Raw genomic sequence first — 17,007 nt, 5'->3', positions numbered from 1 at the left:
TTGTTGGCATATAATTTTTCATAGTATTCCCTGATAATTTTTTGTATCTCTGAGGGATTGGTTGTAATCATTCCATTTTCATTCATGATTTTCTCTATTTGGGTCATCTCCCTTTTCTTTTTGAGAAGCCTGGCTAGAGGTTTGTCAATTTTGTTTATTTTTTCAAAAAACCAACTCTTGGTTTCGTTGATCTGCTCTACAGTTTTTTTAGATTCTATATTGTTTATTTCTGCTCTGATTTATGATTTCTCTTCTTATGCTGGGTTTAGGCTGCCTTTGCTGTTCTGCTTCTATTTCCTTTAGGTGTGCTGTTAGATTTTGTATTTGGGATTTTTCTTGTTTCTTGAGATAGGCCTAGATTGCAATGTATTTTCCTCTCAGGACTGCCTTCGCTGTATCCCAAAGCGTTTGGATTGTTGTATTTTCATTTTCTTTTGTTTCCATATATTTTTTAATTTCTTCTCTAATTGCCTGGTTGACCCACTCATTCTTTAGTATGGTGTTCTTTAAGCTCCATGCTTTTGGAGGTTTTCCAGACTTTTTCCTGTGGTTGATTTCAAGCTTCATAGCATTGTGGTCTGAAAGTATGCATGGTATAATTTCAGTTCTTGTATGCTTATGAAGGGCTGTTTTGTGACCCAGTATGTGATCTATCTTGGAGAATGTTCCATGTGCACTCGAGAAGAAAGTATATTCTGTTGCTTTGGGATGCAGAGTTCTGAATATATCTGTCAAGTCCATCTGATCCAATGTATCATTCAGGGCCCTTGTTTCTTTATTGACCGTGTGTCTAGATGATCTATCCATTTCTGTAAGTGGAGTGTTAAAGTCCCCTGCAATTACCACATTCTTATCAATAAGGTTGCTTATGTTTATGAGTAATTGTTTTATATATCTGGGGGCTCCGGTATTCGGCACATAGACCTTTATAATTTTTAGCTCTTCCTGATGGATAGACCCTGTAATTATTATATAATGCCCCTCTTCATCTCTTGTTACAGCCTTTAATTTAAAGTCTCATTTGTCTGATATAAGTATGGCTACTCCAGCTTTCTTTTGGCTTCCAGGAGCATGATAAATAGTTCTCCATCCCCTAACTCTCAATCTAAAGGTGTCCTCAGATCTAAAATGAGTCTCTTGTAGACAGCAAATACATGGGTCTTGTTTTTTTATCTATTCTGATACCCTATGTCTTTTGGTTGGCGCATTTAATCCATTTACATTCATTGTTATTATAGAAAGATATGGGTTTAGAGTCATTGTGATGTCTGTATGTTTTATGCTTGTAGCGATGTCTCTGGTACTTTGTCTCACAGGATCCCCCTTAGGATCTCTTGTAGGGCTGGTTTAGTGGTGACAAATTCCTTCAGTTTTTGTTTGTTTGGGAAGACCTTTAGCTCTCCTTCTATTCTAAATGACAGACTTGCTGGATTAAGGATTCTCGGCTGCATATTTTTTCTGTTTAGCACACTGAAGATATCGTGCCAAGCCTTTCTGGCCTGCCAAGTTTCAAAGGAGAGATCAGTCACGAGTCTTATAGGTCTCCCTTTATATGTGAGGGCATGTTTATCCCTTGCTGCTTTCAGAATTTTCTCTTTATCCTTGTATTTTGCCAGTTTCACTATGATATGTCGTGCAGAAGATCGATTCAAGTTACGTCTGAAGGGAGTTCTCTGGGCCTCTTGGATTTCAATGCCTTTTTCCTTCCCCAGTTCAGGGAAGTTCTCAGCTATAATTTCTTCAAGTACCCCTTCAGCACCTTTCCCTCTCTCTTCCTCCTCTGGGATACCAATTATGCGTATATTATTTCTTTTTAGTGTATCACTTAGTTCTCTAATTTTCCCCTCATACTCCTGGATTTTTTTATCTCTCTTTTTCTCAGCTTCATCTTTTTCCATAACTTTATCTTCTAGTTCACCTATTCTCTCCTCTGCCTCTCCAATCCGAGCCGTCGTCGTTTCCTTTTTGTTTTGCATTTCGTTTAAAGAGTTTTTCAGCTCCTCCTGACTGTTCCTTAGTCCCTTGATCTCTGTAGCAAGAGATTCTCTGCTGTCCTGTATACTGTTTTGAAGCCCAGTGATTAATTTTATGACTATTATTCTAAATTCACTTTCTGTTATATTATTTAAATCCTTTTTGATCAGTTCATTAGCTGTTGTTATTTCCTGGAGATTCTTTTGAGGGGAATTCTTCCATTTGTTCATTTTGGATAGTCCCTGGAGTGGTGGGTACCTGCAGGGCACTTCCCCTGTGCTGTGGTGTATAACTGGAGTTGGTGGGTGGGGCCATAGTCAGACCTGATGTCTGCCCCCAGCCCACCACTGGGGCCACAGTCAGACTGGTGTGTGCCTTGTCTTCCCCTCTCTTAGGGGCGGGATTCACTGTGGGGTTGCGTGGCCCATCTGGGCTACTTGCACACTGCCAGGCTTGTGGTTTTCGGGATCTGGCTTATTAGCTGGGGTGGATCGGCAAGGTGCATGGGGGCAGGAGGGGCAGGCTTAGCTCACTTCTCCTTAGGTGATCCACTTCAGGAGGGGCCCTGTGGCAGCGGGAGGGAGTGAGGTCAGCTGCTGGAGCTTTGGCTCCGCAGAAGCACAGAAGTGGGTGTTTGTGCAGAGCGAGCAAGTTCCCTGGCAGGAACTGGTTCCCTTTGGGATTTTGGCTGGGGGATGGGCGAGGGAGATGGTGCTGGCGAGCGCCTTTGTTCTCCACCAAACTGAGCTCTCTCGTCTGGGGGCTCAGCAACTCTCCCTCCCTTTGTCCTCCAGCCTTCCTGCTTTCTGAGCCGGGCTGTTAACTTATGACCTCCCAGAGGCTAAGTCGCACTTGCTGTCGGAACACACTCAGTCTGGCCCCTCCGCTTTTGCCTGTCAGACTCGGGGGCTCTGCCTGGCTGGCAGGCTGCCCCTCCGCCCCGGCTCCCTCCCACCAGTCCGTAGAGCACTCACCGCCTCGCCGCCCTTCCTACCCTCTTCTGTGGGCCTCTCGTCTGCGCTTGGCTCCGGAGACTCCGTTCTGCTAATCCTCTGGTGGTTTTCTGGGTTCTTTAGGCAGGTGTAGGTGGAATCTAAGTGATCAGCAGGACGCGCGGTGAGCCCAGCGTCCTCCTATGCCGCCATCTTCGACACCTGACTCCGAGGTGCAAATAATTCTAAGAGAATTTTATGAAAAACAATATGCCAACAAATTGCATAACCAAGAAGAAATTGATCAATTCCTAAAAACATATAAATGACCAAAACTGAAACAGGAAGAATTAGAAAATTTGAACAAATCAATAGCCAGCAAAGAAATTGAATCAGTAATCAAAAAACTCCCAACAAACAAAGTCCAGGAACAGATGGCTTCAAGGGCAACATTTAAAGATTAGTTAATGCCTATTCTTCTCAAACTATTCCAAAATATAGAAAAGAAAAGAAAATTTCTAAATTCATTCTATGAGGATAGCATTACCCTGTATCAACACGAGCTAAAGACCACTAAAAAGAGAGAAATACAGGCCAATACCCTTGAAGAATAGAGATGCAAAAAATCCTCAATAAAATACCAGCAAACCAAATCCAACAAAACATTAAAGGAATCATTCACCAAGATCAAGTGGAATTTATTCCTGTGTTGTAAGTGTGGTTCAGTATTTGAAAAGCAATCAATGTTATACATCACATTAATAGAATAAAGGATAAAACCACATGATCATTTCAATATATGCAAAAAAGCATTTGATAAAGTACAATATCCATTCATGGTGAAAGCCCTCAACAAAGTAGGTTTAGAGTCAACATATCTCCACATAATAAAGGACATATATGAAAAATCCACAGTGAACATCATGTTCAGTGGGAGAAAACTGAGAGCTGTCCCTGTAAGGTGAGTAACAAGACAAAGATGTCCAATGTCACCACTTTTAGTCAACCTAATACTGGAAGTCCTAGCCACAGCAATTAGATAACAAAAAGAAATAAAAAATCATCCAAATCAGTAAGGAAGGAGTAAAAACTCTCACTGTTTGCAGATGACATGATAGTATATAAAAGAAACCTGAAATACTCCACCAAAAAAAACTGCTAGAATAAAGGAATTCCGTAAAGTCACAGGGTACAAAAATCAATGGGCAGAAGTCTGTTGCATTTCTATACACTAATAATGAAGGAGCACGAAGAGTAATTAAGAAAACAATCCCATTCATAACTATACCCAAAATAAGATACCTGGGAATATACCTAATCAAAGAGGTAAAATATCTGTATTCTGAAAGCTATGAAACATTGATGAAAGAAATTGAAGATGACACAAAGAAATGAAAGGCATTCCATGTTCATGGATTGGAAGAACAAATATTGTTATAATGTCTATGCTTCCTAAATCAATCAATTTAATACAATTCCTATCAAAATACCAAGAGGATTTTTCAAATAACTAGAACAAAAAATCCTAACATTTTTTGAACCCCAAAATGCTCTGAATAGCCAAAATAATTTTGCAAAAGAAAATCAAAACTGGAGATATCACAATTCCAGACTTTAAGCTATATCACAAAACTATAGTAATAAAAACAGTATGGTACTAGCACTAAAATACAAATAATGATCAATGGAACAAAATAGAAAGCTCAGAAATACCCCCACAATTATATGGTCAATTAATATTCTACAAAGCATAAATGAATACCCAATGGGAAAAAGAGAGTCTCTTCAAAAAATGGTGTTGGGAAAACTGGTAATCTACATGCAGAAGAATAAAATTGGAACACTTTATTACACCATACACAAAAATAAATTCAAAATGGATTAAAGACCTAAATGTGAGACATGAAATCTTAAAAGTCATAGAGGACAACACAGGCAATAACTTCTTTGACGTTGACAGTAGCAACTTCCCTCTAGATATGTGTCCTGAGGCAAGGGGAAAAAGCAAAAATAAACTATTGGGACTTCATCAAAATAAAAAGCTTCTGCACAGTTAAGGAAACAACAAAACTAAAAGGCAACCTACAGAATAGGAAAAGATATTTGCAAATGACCTCTGACAAAGGGTTAGTTTCCAAAATATACAAAGAATTTATAAAACTCAATTCCCCCCAAAAATGAATAATCCAATTAAAAATGGGCAGAGGACATGAATAGACATTTTTCCAAAGAAGACATACAGATGGCCAACAGACACATGAGAAGATACTCAAAATCACTCTTCATCTTGGAAATACAAATGAAAATACAATGAGATATAAGCTGACACTTGTCAGATGGGTAAATTCAACAACACAGGAACATGTGTTGGCAAGCAATGGAGAAAGGGGAACTGTTGGTTGGAATACAAACTGGTGCAGCCACTCTGGAAAACAGTATGGAGGCTCCTTACAAAGTTAAAAATGGAACTACCCTACAATCCAGTAATCGCACTACTGGGAATTTACCCAGAAAATACAAAAACACTAATTCAGAGGGATACACATACCCCTGTTTATTGAAGCATTATTTACCATAGCCAAATTGTGAAAGCAGCCCAAGTGTCCATCGACTGATGAACGAATAAGGAAGAAGTAGTATGTATACGTGTGTGTGTATAATTTTACATATATATATATATATACACACACACGTGTGTGTGTGTGTGTAATTATTATTCAGTCATAAAGAAGAATGAAAAATTACCATTTGCCATGGCATGAATGAAGCTAGGAAGTATAATGCTAAAGAAAATCTATCAGTCAGAGAAAGACAAATACTGTATGATTTCATTCACATGTGGAGTTTAAGAATCAAAGTAAATGAGCAAAAAAAAAAAAAAGAGAGAGAGAGAGAGAGAGAGAGAGAAACCAAGAAGCAGACTCTTAACCATAGAGACAAACTGATGGTTACCAGAGGTGAGGGAGTATGGGGATAGTTGCAATAGGTGATGGGGTTGAGTGCACTTGGTGTGATAAGCACCAGGTGATGTATGAAGTTGTTGAATCACTATATTGTATGCCTGAAACTAATATAACACTGTATGTTAACTACACTGTAATAAAAATAAAATATAATAAAATAATTTAAAAAATAACAAGTATTTCTTTGGCAATTAAGATGACTAAGACAAAAGGTACTAATAAACTTTCTAGGGATACGTTATAGTCCCTTTGCAAAAAAAAAAATAATAACTTACAACTTGAGTTTTGCTCTTCCAAAGACACATTTTTGTTAGTTTTCTTTTCTTTACCTCGTTTTGTATTAATAGGTATCAGTTAATTAGTTTTATCTTCCCCTTGTCCAAGATGCTAGTCTCATTCTGGTTCCGAGAAGTATAGACATTATTGAATTCTGCGTCTCACAGTTCTCTAGTATTATCTCTCAAATATGGGGACACCTAGAATTTTTCATAATCTGCTTATATTATACGGATCATGTTTCTATTTCATTTTATTGTAAGTTCCTTTAGGATAGGCACTGTACCTTACTGCCCTTTAGAAAATCTGGGCACATCATATATGTTTCAATGAGGAGGACTCATTTGTGGGTTTAGGTTAACTTAATTTTTAATAGACTTTATTTTTTTTAATTAATAGACTTTTTAAAGAGCCTTTTAGTTTCACAGCAAGATTGAGAAGAAGGTACAGAGATTTCCCATATACCCCCTGATTCCCCTGGACTTTATTTTTAAAACTGTTTTAGATTTACTGAAAAATTGTGAAGATAGTATAAAGAGTTACTATATATCTTTTTCCTATTATAGTCTGTTAGTATTAACATCTTACATTAGGAAGGTACATTTGTTACAATTAATGAACAAATACTGATACATTGTTTTTGACTAAAGTCCATAGTTTATTCAGATTTCCTTAGATTTTATGCAATGTTCTTTCCTGTTACAAGACCCCATCTAGAATGTCACATTCCATTGTGCTTATATACCACATCTATTTTATCAATTCATCAATAGATGGACATGGGGTCATTTCATACTTTTGCTATTTTTTTTTTTAGAATCCTAGGACGATTTTTCATTGAAGGAGATTATCATACAGTTTTATATTGGCTTCAGGTGTACAGTATAATTATTCAGCAATTCTATACATTACTCAGTGTTCATCAAGATAAGTGTACTCTTATTACCCATTATCTATTTCATCCATTCCCTCCTTTTCTACTTGTTTTTTAAAATTTTAATTTAAATTACAGCTGGTTAAAATGCAGTTTTATTAGTTTCAATTGTATTAGTTTCAGTATAGTGATTCAATAAATCCCTATCACCTGGTGGTCATCATGACACATGCACTCCTTAATCCTCATCACCTATTTGACCAATACCCCTACCCACCTGCCCTCTCATAAACCTTTTCTTTGTTCTCTATAATTAAGAGTCTGTTACTTGTTTTCTTTCTCTCTTTTTCCCTTTGCTCATTTCTTAAATTCCACAAATGAGTGGATTCATATGGTAATTGACTGATTTATTTTACTTAGCATTATACCCTCTAACTCCATTCATGCCCTTGCAAATTTCAAAATTTCATTCCTTTTTATGGCTGAATAATATTTTATTGTATATATGCATGTACATATACATGCATATACAAAAGCCAAATTATGGAAACAGCTTAAGTGTCCATGGATTGATGAATGAATAAAGAAAATGTAGCATGAGTAATATATACTATTACTCATAATATCTATATCTATCTATATCTATATCTATATCCATCTACCTATATCTATGCCACTTCTTTATCCATTCATCAATTGATGTACATTTGGGCTGTTTCCATAATTTGGCTTTTGTAGATAATGGTGCTATAAACATCAAGGTGCATGTATCCCTTCAAATTAGTGTTTTTGTATTCTTTTGGTAGTACCTACTAGTGCAAATGCTGGATCATAGGTTAGTACTATATTTAACTTTTTGGGCAACATCCACACTATTTTCCAGAGTGGCTGTATCAGTTTGCATTCCACCAACAATGTAAGAGGGTTCACTTTTCTCCACATGCTCACCAAAACCTGTTGTTTCTTGTTAATTTTATTCATTTTGGAAGGTTATAAGTGATATTATAGGTTTGATTTGTATTTCCCTGATGATCAGCGATGTTGAGAATCTTTTCATGTGTCTGTTGGTTATCTGTGTATCTTCTTTGCAAAAATGTCTATTCATGTCTTCTGCCCATTCTTTAACTGGATTTTTTAGTTTTTGCGTGAGGAGTTTTATAAGTTCTTTCTATATTTTGGATACTAACCCTTTATCAGGTATGCCATTTACACATATCTTCTCCCATTCCATAGGATACCTTTTAGTTTTGTTAATTGTTTCCACCACTGTGCAGAAGCTTTTTATTTTGATGAAGTCCCAATAGGGTTTTTTTTGTTTTTTTTTTTGTTTTTTGTTTTTGTTTTTTTGCTATTTTTCCCCTTGCCTCAGGAGGCATATCTAGAAAGAAGTTTATACTGCTGATGTCAAGAAGGTTACTACCTAGGTTCTTCTCTAGGGTTTTTGTGGTTCCAAGACTCATATTTAGATCTTTAGTCCATTTGAATTTACTGTTGTGAATAGTGTAAATGGGATTGTTTTCTTAAATTCTGTTTGTGTTCTTTCATTATTAGTGTATAGAAATGCAACAGACTTCTGCACATTAATTTTCTATACAGTGAATTTACCCAATTTCTTTAGCAGTTCAAAAATGTTTTTTTGTTGCAGTCTTTCACGTTTTCTACATATAGTATCAGGTCATATGCAAATAGTGAGAGTTTTACTTCTTCCTTACCAATTTGGATGCTTTTTATTTCATTTTGTTGTCTGTGTTTATTTCATTCTGTTGTCCAGTACTGTGTTGAATAAAGGTGATGAGGTTGGACATACTTGTCTTGTTCCTGACCTTAGGGGTACAGCTCTCAGTTTTTCCCCATTGAGTTTGATGTTCACTGTGGGCTTTTCATATATGTCCTTTATTATGTTGAGGTAATTTCTCTCTGAATCTATTTTGTTGAGGGTTTTCATACGAATGGATGTTGTACTTTGTCAAATGCTTTTTTTGCATCTGTTAAAATGATTGCATGGTTCTTATCCTTTCTCTTGTTGATTTGATGTTTCACACTGATTGATTTTTGAATATTGAACCACAGTTGCAACCCAGGAATAAATCCCACTTGATTGTGGTGAATGACTTTTGTAACATATTTTTGGATTCAGTTTGATAGTATATATTAAGGATTATTGATCTAAGTTAATCATAGATATTGTCATGTAGTTCTCTTGTTTACTAGTGTATTTATCCGGTTTTGGTATCAGAAAAATGGTGGCCTGCTAGAATGAATTTGGAAGTTTTTCTTCCTTTTTGCTTTTTTTTTGGAATAGTTTGAGAAGAATAACTATTAACTCTTATCTAAATGTTTGGTTGAATTTCCCTGTGAAGCCATCTGTTCCTGGACTTTTATCTTTTGGGACTTTTTTTGATTATTGATTCAATTTATTTCCTGGTTATTGTTTGTTGAAATTTTCTATTTATTCCTGTTTCAGTTTTGGTAGTTGATATGTTTCTAGGAATTGGTACATTTCTTCTGTTTGTACAATTTGTTGGCATATTGTTTTTCATAATATTCACTTACAATTGTTTGTATTTCTGTAGGTTTAGTTGTTATTTCTCTTTTGTCATTGTGATTTTATTTATTTGATTCCTCTCTCTTCTTTACTTGATATGTCTAGCTAGAGGTTTATCAATTTTATTTTCAAAGAACTCACTCCTGGTTTCATTGATGTGTTCTATTGTATTTATTTTCTGTATCATTTATTTCTGCTCTAATATTTACTATTTCCTTCTGCTTGTTTTACATTTTGTTTGTTGTTTTTTTACGACCTTCTTTAGGTGTAAGGTTAGGTTATTTATTTGGTATTTTTCTTGCTTCTTGATGTAGGCCTTTATTGCTATACACTCCCCTCTTAGAACCACTTTTGATGCATCCCAAAGGTCTTCGACCATGGTATTTTCATATTTTCGTTTTCATTTGTTTAGTAGTATGTTATTTCAATGTTTAACAGCATGTTATTTAGCCTCCACGTATTTGTGGTCTTTCCAGATCTTTTCTTGTGATTGACTTCTAGTTTCATAGCACTTTGGTCAGAAAAGATGCATGGTATGACTTTGATTTTCTTGAATTCATTAAAACTTGCTTTATGGATTAATATGTGATCAATTATGGAGAATTGAAAAGTTTGCAAAGTATGTGAATTTTGCTGTTTTAGAATGTGATGTTTGTAATATATCTTTTATGTCCATCTGTTCCATTATTTAATTCAAAGCCATTGTTTTCTTATTAATTTTGTTTAGATGAGCAGCCCATTATTGTATTATTATCAGTCAGTTCCATTATGTTTATTATGAGATGTTTTATGTATTTGGATTCTCCTATATTGGGGCAAAAATGTTTATAATTGTTATATTTCTTGTTGGATTATCCCCCTTATTATCATATAATATTTTTCTTTGTCTTTTGTTACACTGTTTGTTTTAAATTATCTTTTTGTCTGATATAAATATTGCTACTCTGGCTTTCTTTTGACATCTATTTGCATGATAGATATTTGTCCATCCCCTCGCTTGCAATTTGCAAGTGTCTTTAGGTCTAAAATGAGTATCTTATAGGTACTATATAGATGGCTCTTGTTTTTGCATGTAATCTATCACCCTATGTCTTTTGATTGGAGCTTTTAGTTCATTTACATTTAAAGTATTGATAGATATGTGCTTATTTTCATTTTGTTGTTTGTGTTGTAATTGTTGCTGAAGATTTTCTTGGATTCTTTGTTTTTGTTTCCTGGTTTTCTTTAGTGATATATTTGGATTTCTTTCTGTTTATTCTTTGCATATTTATTAGTGGCTTTGGTTTCTGGGCACCATTAGATTTGTATATAGCTTCTTCTGTACATAGCAGTCTACATTAAGTTAATGGTCATTTAAGTTTGAACCTATTATTTATTCTTCTTCTCTGCATGTTTTAGGTGTATGTTATATTTTTTTTAATGAACGTTTGGAATTTTATGTAAAAAAAAAACCATGACAACCATTAACATTGTTACAGTTAGATGCCCTCTTGGTTCTCCACAATGATACTGAGCATGCTCACAAGGGGTTCCCATTGTTTAGTCTTAAACAACTATCTTTAAAAGAAGGGGGGAAAACTTGGCATACTATTATTTAACTTACTTTAATGTTTCTTCACAAATGGTGAAAAATACTAAAGTATAGACAAGGAATAATCATAATGTTGTGGCCATCATAAATTTAAAACATTTTCTGTTTAAAAAAATAAATCTTACAGTCAATGCAGCTCTGCAGGGTCTCTGTAGGGTCTGTTTCTGTGTTTCTGATATTGCTTGCCTTTTTCCATTTTTCCAGGTCCTCCATGCCCACCTCTTCTTCCCATCTGTTCTAGCAAAGGTCCATGGGTCCACCAGGGCCACCTCATGTTCCTGCACCAAACCCACTTCAGTCCATGTCCTGGCCATCTTGGCCACCTCTGAACATTCCACCTGGACCACCATGGTCAATGAAGCCACATATTCCTCCCAGTCATGCAACCAGGGCTGCCTGTGCCATGGTTGCTACCTGGAAGTGGAAAGGATGGTAGAAGGAAGCCTTCAGTCTTTAGGACCTTACATTGGTTGAATCCTGTTCTCCAGGTAATGTTCTGGTTTTTACACCCAGATTGGAAAACTGCCAGTCTCCAGCATGGTGCTGGATGTTTCCTCCTCTGGATGGGTCTGAGAATCCTGGGGCCTTCTTGGGGGAAAGCCACCTCTGTTTCTTCCACAGCCTCCCATGCTATCCATGGGGCCCTCAGGACCTTCTGGGCCCTGCAGACCTCCCCAGAGTGGCAGCAGCGTCCCTCTACCCTCAAGAGAGTCATGCCACCCTGCATGCTGTTCATGGGAGGTTTCTGCTGAGCAAGAGAAACCTTATGTTTCCTCACTAGTTGGTGGGTCTTTGTAGGATACTGTAGCATTGCTTTGGGCTTTCCTGTTTCCTTGTCCAAGTAGATATGGATCATGGGTTGTCTGGTTTCCTTATTCATCTTAACAACTCCACACCTACTTAAATAAGTTTGCCAGATCATCTAGAGTCACATTGTCATTTAAAACTTGCACAAAAATTGCACTATTATCAGAGTCTACATCTGTATCTACTAGTGGGCCTAGATCAAGGTCTTGTCCTTCCTCCATGGGTCCATAGGCTTTTTGAAGACATCTTGCTGTCCAGCACATTCATTCCACCATGTTCTCTTCTCTGTCTGCCTCTGCTCATGCCTCCATAATCAAATCACTCTCTTACCCTGCCCTAGCTATCAGGGCCACTCATGGTCTGGTTCTCTCTTGGTCCAGAAAACTCTCCAGGCTCCTGCCTATAAACACCCATGCTATTGGGGTGGTCCTATTGAAATGAACTCTGCTGCCCTTAGCTGATGGTCTGTTGGCTATATTGACTTTAAGACTGACTGTAGGGTCCAGTTTAGCAGTAGTTAACTAGTGGCTGACTGATGCCCATAGCTGCTTTGTTGACCATAGCTACCCTGCTGTCCATATCTGCTTGCAGCCCATAGGCGTTCTGCTGAGAGTAACTGCTATTCTCATAACTAGTTGGCTGTGTAGAGGAATATCTGGTAGGAGGATAAGATGGTGGTGCCATGACTGGCTGCCTGGGTAGCTCCCAGGTACCTGGGGATAACTGTAGCTTCTCTGTTCATATCCTAGGCTGGGATGGTTGTGCTATATTGAGGTTGACTAGTTTTAGCAGGTTTGCTACAATCCTGCAAGTGTGGTTTCTGGCTGCTGCTCATAGGCTGGGTAAGCAGGCTGAGTGCCATATGCAGACTGAGCTGCATAGAAGGTCTGGGTGGTAGTGACCATAACAGAGGTGTTATCATAAACACCAGTGCCATAACCCTGGACAGGCTGACTATGCCTGGGGGGGCAGTTGGAGTAATATAACCAGTGGGACACTGTCCATAAGAAGTTGCATATGTGGTCTGGCATATGTCACAGTAGTCTGACCCTGGGTATAGATGACATCAGCGAGCTGTCAATAGGTTCCATAAATTTACTGCCCATATGTCTCAGCAGTCTGTATATATATTGGGTGAGCTGGGCAGTTTAAGCACCGTAGCCCTGCTGGGCTGCAGCTTGGTTGTAGGTACTATAATCTGTGGATGTCATTTTCTGTTCTTCCTTCTTGTTCTCTCTACATCCTCCTTCTCCTTCTAGCTTTTCCTATGGTGTCATATTTTCCATTCTTTTATTTTGTGAGTTCCTTGACTTATTTTACAGAAACATTCATTTTTATTGTTTTTGTGTTATCTAACTTCATACTGTCACTTTTGGTGTCTCCTTTCCACTCAAAGTGTCCTCTTTATTATTTTTTGCTGGGCTGGTTTAGTGGTCAAGAACTCCTTTAGGTTTTATTTCTCTGGAAAATTCTTTGTCTCTCCTATTCTGAATGACAGACTTTCTAGATAGAGTATTCTTGGCTGTAGTTTTTTCCCATTTAGCACTCTGAATACATAATGGCATTCCCTTCTGGCTTGGCAAGTTTCTGTTGAAAAATCTCCTGCTACCCTTATAGATTTCCCTTCTAAGTTACTGTCTTCTTTTGTATTTATGCTTTAATTTTTTTTCTTTATCATTATACTTTGACACCTTAATTAAAATGTCTTGGTGTAGATTTGCTTTTGTTGATTTTGATGGGAGTTCTCTGTGCCTCCTGGATCTGGATGTCTGTTTCCTTCCCCAGGTTAGGCAAATTTTCAGATAATTATTTCTTTAATGAAATTTTCAGTTCCTTTTTCTCTCTTCTTCTTCTGGGACTCCTATAATACATATATTGTTACATCTGAGTGAGTCACTGAGTTCCCCAAGTCCATTCTTATTTTGCATAATTCTTTTTTTCTCTCTTTTGTTCACCTTGATCACTTTCCATTACTCTGTGTCTAGTTCACTAATTCATTTCTCTGCTCCTTCCATCCTGCTGTTCATTCCATCAAATGTGTTTTTCACTGTTTTTTGAGCCTTTTATCTAAGCTACATTATTCCTTATCTCTGTGTTAAGGGTCTCTTTCATGTGTTCCACTTTTTTCTCAAGTCTAGTGAGTTTCCTTATGATTGTTGCTTTAAATTCTTCATCGGGCATGTTACTTATATATGTTTCACTTAGATCTCTGGCTATGGCCTTGTCCTGTTCTTTCATTTGGGGTAAATTTCTCTGTCTCTTATTTTTGTCTGGCTTTCTGTGTCTGTTTCTCTGTGTTAAGAAAGTCATCTATGTCTTTTGCTCTTGAAAGTAGTGACTTTATGAAGAAAAGATCCTGGAGTGCCCTGCAGTGCAGTGTCCCCTATTCACCAAAACCTGGCTTTTCAGTAGCATATATCCTATGTGTGTTGCTAATGTCCTGTTGTTGTTTCTGAGTCACTTTTCCTTTCAGTGCAATTGTCTACAACTGACTCTGTGCTTTTTGTGGGCTGTGTTAGTTACCTGTGGTGTTAGTGGGACCAAGGCAGGCCAACTCTAAGGTTGTGTGCACACCAGGGGATTTTGTGAGGCAGGCGACTATGTTAGCAAAATTTGTGCTGGGCCACTATTCCTATGATGGATCACCCAAAAGGCTGTGGTGGTTGGGGGCTGTGTGCCTGGGTGGCTTGGGGTTTGAGGCTGGGCACGGTGCACAATGATGACAGGGCATAGCTGGGCCAGGTGCATGAAGGTGGCTGGGGGTGTACAGCTGGGCTATGTATGGTGGCTGGGTGTGCTGAATTGCAGCAGCTGTGCATCCTGTTGCTGGGCACAGTACATGAGTACCTTTAACAAAATTTGCTCTGAGCCCAGAGCTAAGGCAAGCAGGCTTGGAGTGGAAAAGTCCTCAGGAGAAGTTGTAGGCATGGCACACTGCTAGCAGGTTAGGTAGCAAGTGTCTGTGCAGCACCACCTCCTGCAGATGTTTCTGTATTAATGCTGGAGGCAGGGAAGGAAAATGACACCTTTTATCTCCCTTGTTTTTGGAAAAGTCTCCCAACATGGTCCAAAATCAGTATGAACAAATTTGTCTCCTGTTTCCCCCTGGCTTTGTGCAAACTGCTGTTTTTTGTTGCCTCTCCAAGCAGGCTGCTGTCTCTTTAAGGGTGGTGACCTAGCTATCATTCACCCTCCAGGCTTGCCCAGTGTTGAGTCAGCTGACTTTTAAAGCTCCAGTCTCCAAGTCCCACTGATTTTACAGACTCAAGGAATTCAGCCCTTTTGTTTTTTAAAGCCAAATGTTATGGGGGATTAGTCTTGCAGGTGTGAGCTCCCTAGTGGGAGGGCCTGTTTCTCTGCCTTCTTTGCGTGCACAACCCCCTCCCTCCTGGGGGCAGCTTCCCTCCACCTTTCTGACCTTCCCAACCTTTCAGATGAAGCTTCTCTTTTTTTTTAGTTTTGCAGTTTGTTCTTCCTGTCTTCAGATCATTCTCCAGATCTGAAAATCTTTATTGACTTGGATGTGGATGATATCTAGTTGTAACGTGGAGTGGGGTAAGCTCAAGGTCTTCCTACTCTGCCATCTTCCCAAGCTCCCCAAGTTAACTTTTAAAAACATTATGTTTTGAAATAAGTTTAAATTTATAGAAGAGTTACAAAGATGTTCACATGTATGTGTTTCTCTTAGCTTTTCCTAATGTTAAAACCTTTTATTACTGCAGTAAATAATCAAAACTAAAGAATTCACAGTGGTCCAATACTGCTAACTTAATTAGAAACTTAAAGGGTTTCTCTAGTTTTTCTATTAATGTCCCTTTTCTATTTCAGTATCCAACTGAAGATCTAATATTACATTTCTTCATCATGAAGCCTTGGTTTTCTCCACCATCACTTTAAATAACTAGGTGGCTTGGGGTATCCTCTTGCCATGGATAGACATCTAGGTGTATGGGAAACTCATCTTCTAGCTTCATTTTTAGCTGAACTCATGGTCTAAAGCATCACAATAAACTACTACTCAGACATTGAGAATTATGATTTGGGATCTAAACATCTGCTCAAGCAGGGATACCACAAACCCACCGTACAAGTGCAAGGTCTATGCACATTGGGAGAGTGATGTTTTGTTTCATAAGAAAGTTCTAAACTATTTTGGTTGAAACATTTTACATTCCCATCAGAAATGCATGAATCATCTAGTTTATCTTCATCCTCATCAGCATTTGATGTCACAACTTTTTTATTTTAACTATTCTGAGAAAGTGTATAGTGATATTCCATTGTGGTTTTAATTTAAATTTCCCTTCTGGCTAATGATGTTGAACATCTTTTCCTCTTCTTATGTGCCATTTGTATGTCCTCTTCAGTAATATGACTGCTTCTGTCTTTTTCCTATTTTCTAATTGGATTGTTTAAGGTTTTTGTTTTTGTTTTGTACTGTTGAATTTTGAGTGTTGACTATATAATCAATATACTAGTCCTTTTATGGATATGTAGTTTGCAATTTTTTATGTATCCTTGTAGCATATCTTTTTATCGACTTTCCATGGGCTTTCACAGAACAAAAGTTTAAAATTTTTGATGTAATCCATAAGTTATTTTTCCATTATGGATTGTGTTGTTAGACATTCATGGCATATCTATGTTGTTGAATTTGGAGTGAGCTTCTTTTATTTTTTAAAAGATTTTATTTAAGGGGCGCCTGCATGGCTCAGTCATGATTTCTGCTCAAGTCGTGATCTCATGGTTCATGAGTTTGAGCCCTGCATTGGGCTTGGCACTGGCTGTTCTCTCCCCTCTCTCTGCACTGGGATTCTCTCCCCCCCCCCCCGTCTCTACCCTGCTCATGCTCTCTTTCTCTCTCAGAATAAATAAATAAAAACTTAAAATAAGATTTTAAACATTTTATTTAAATTCAAGTTAGTCAACTCCAGTATAATATCAGTTTCAGTTGTACAGTTTAATGAACACTTACATACAACACCCAGTGCTTATTACAAGTACACTTCTTAATACCTCTTACCTATTTAACCTATCCCTCCTCC

The 17,007-nt window shown here is 37.6% G+C and overlaps 1 pseudogene; it reads right to left on the bottom strand.

The window, feature by feature from the left end:
• Positions 1-11,282: 11,282 nt before the first annotated feature.
• On the bottom strand, positions 11,283-13,173 carry LOC131502079 (RNA-binding protein EWS-like; annotated as a pseudogene).
• Between the last annotated feature and the right edge of the window lie 3,834 nt (positions 13,174-17,007).

This window comes from Neofelis nebulosa, chromosome X (assembly GCF_028018385.1).
Source record: "Neofelis nebulosa isolate mNeoNeb1 chromosome X, mNeoNeb1.pri, whole genome shotgun sequence".
NCBI classification, from domain to species: domain Eukaryota; kingdom Metazoa; phylum Chordata; class Mammalia; order Carnivora; family Felidae; genus Neofelis; species Neofelis nebulosa.
The sequence above is the reverse complement of the archived record's forward strand: the minus strand, read 5'-3'. Positions and strand labels throughout refer to the sequence as shown.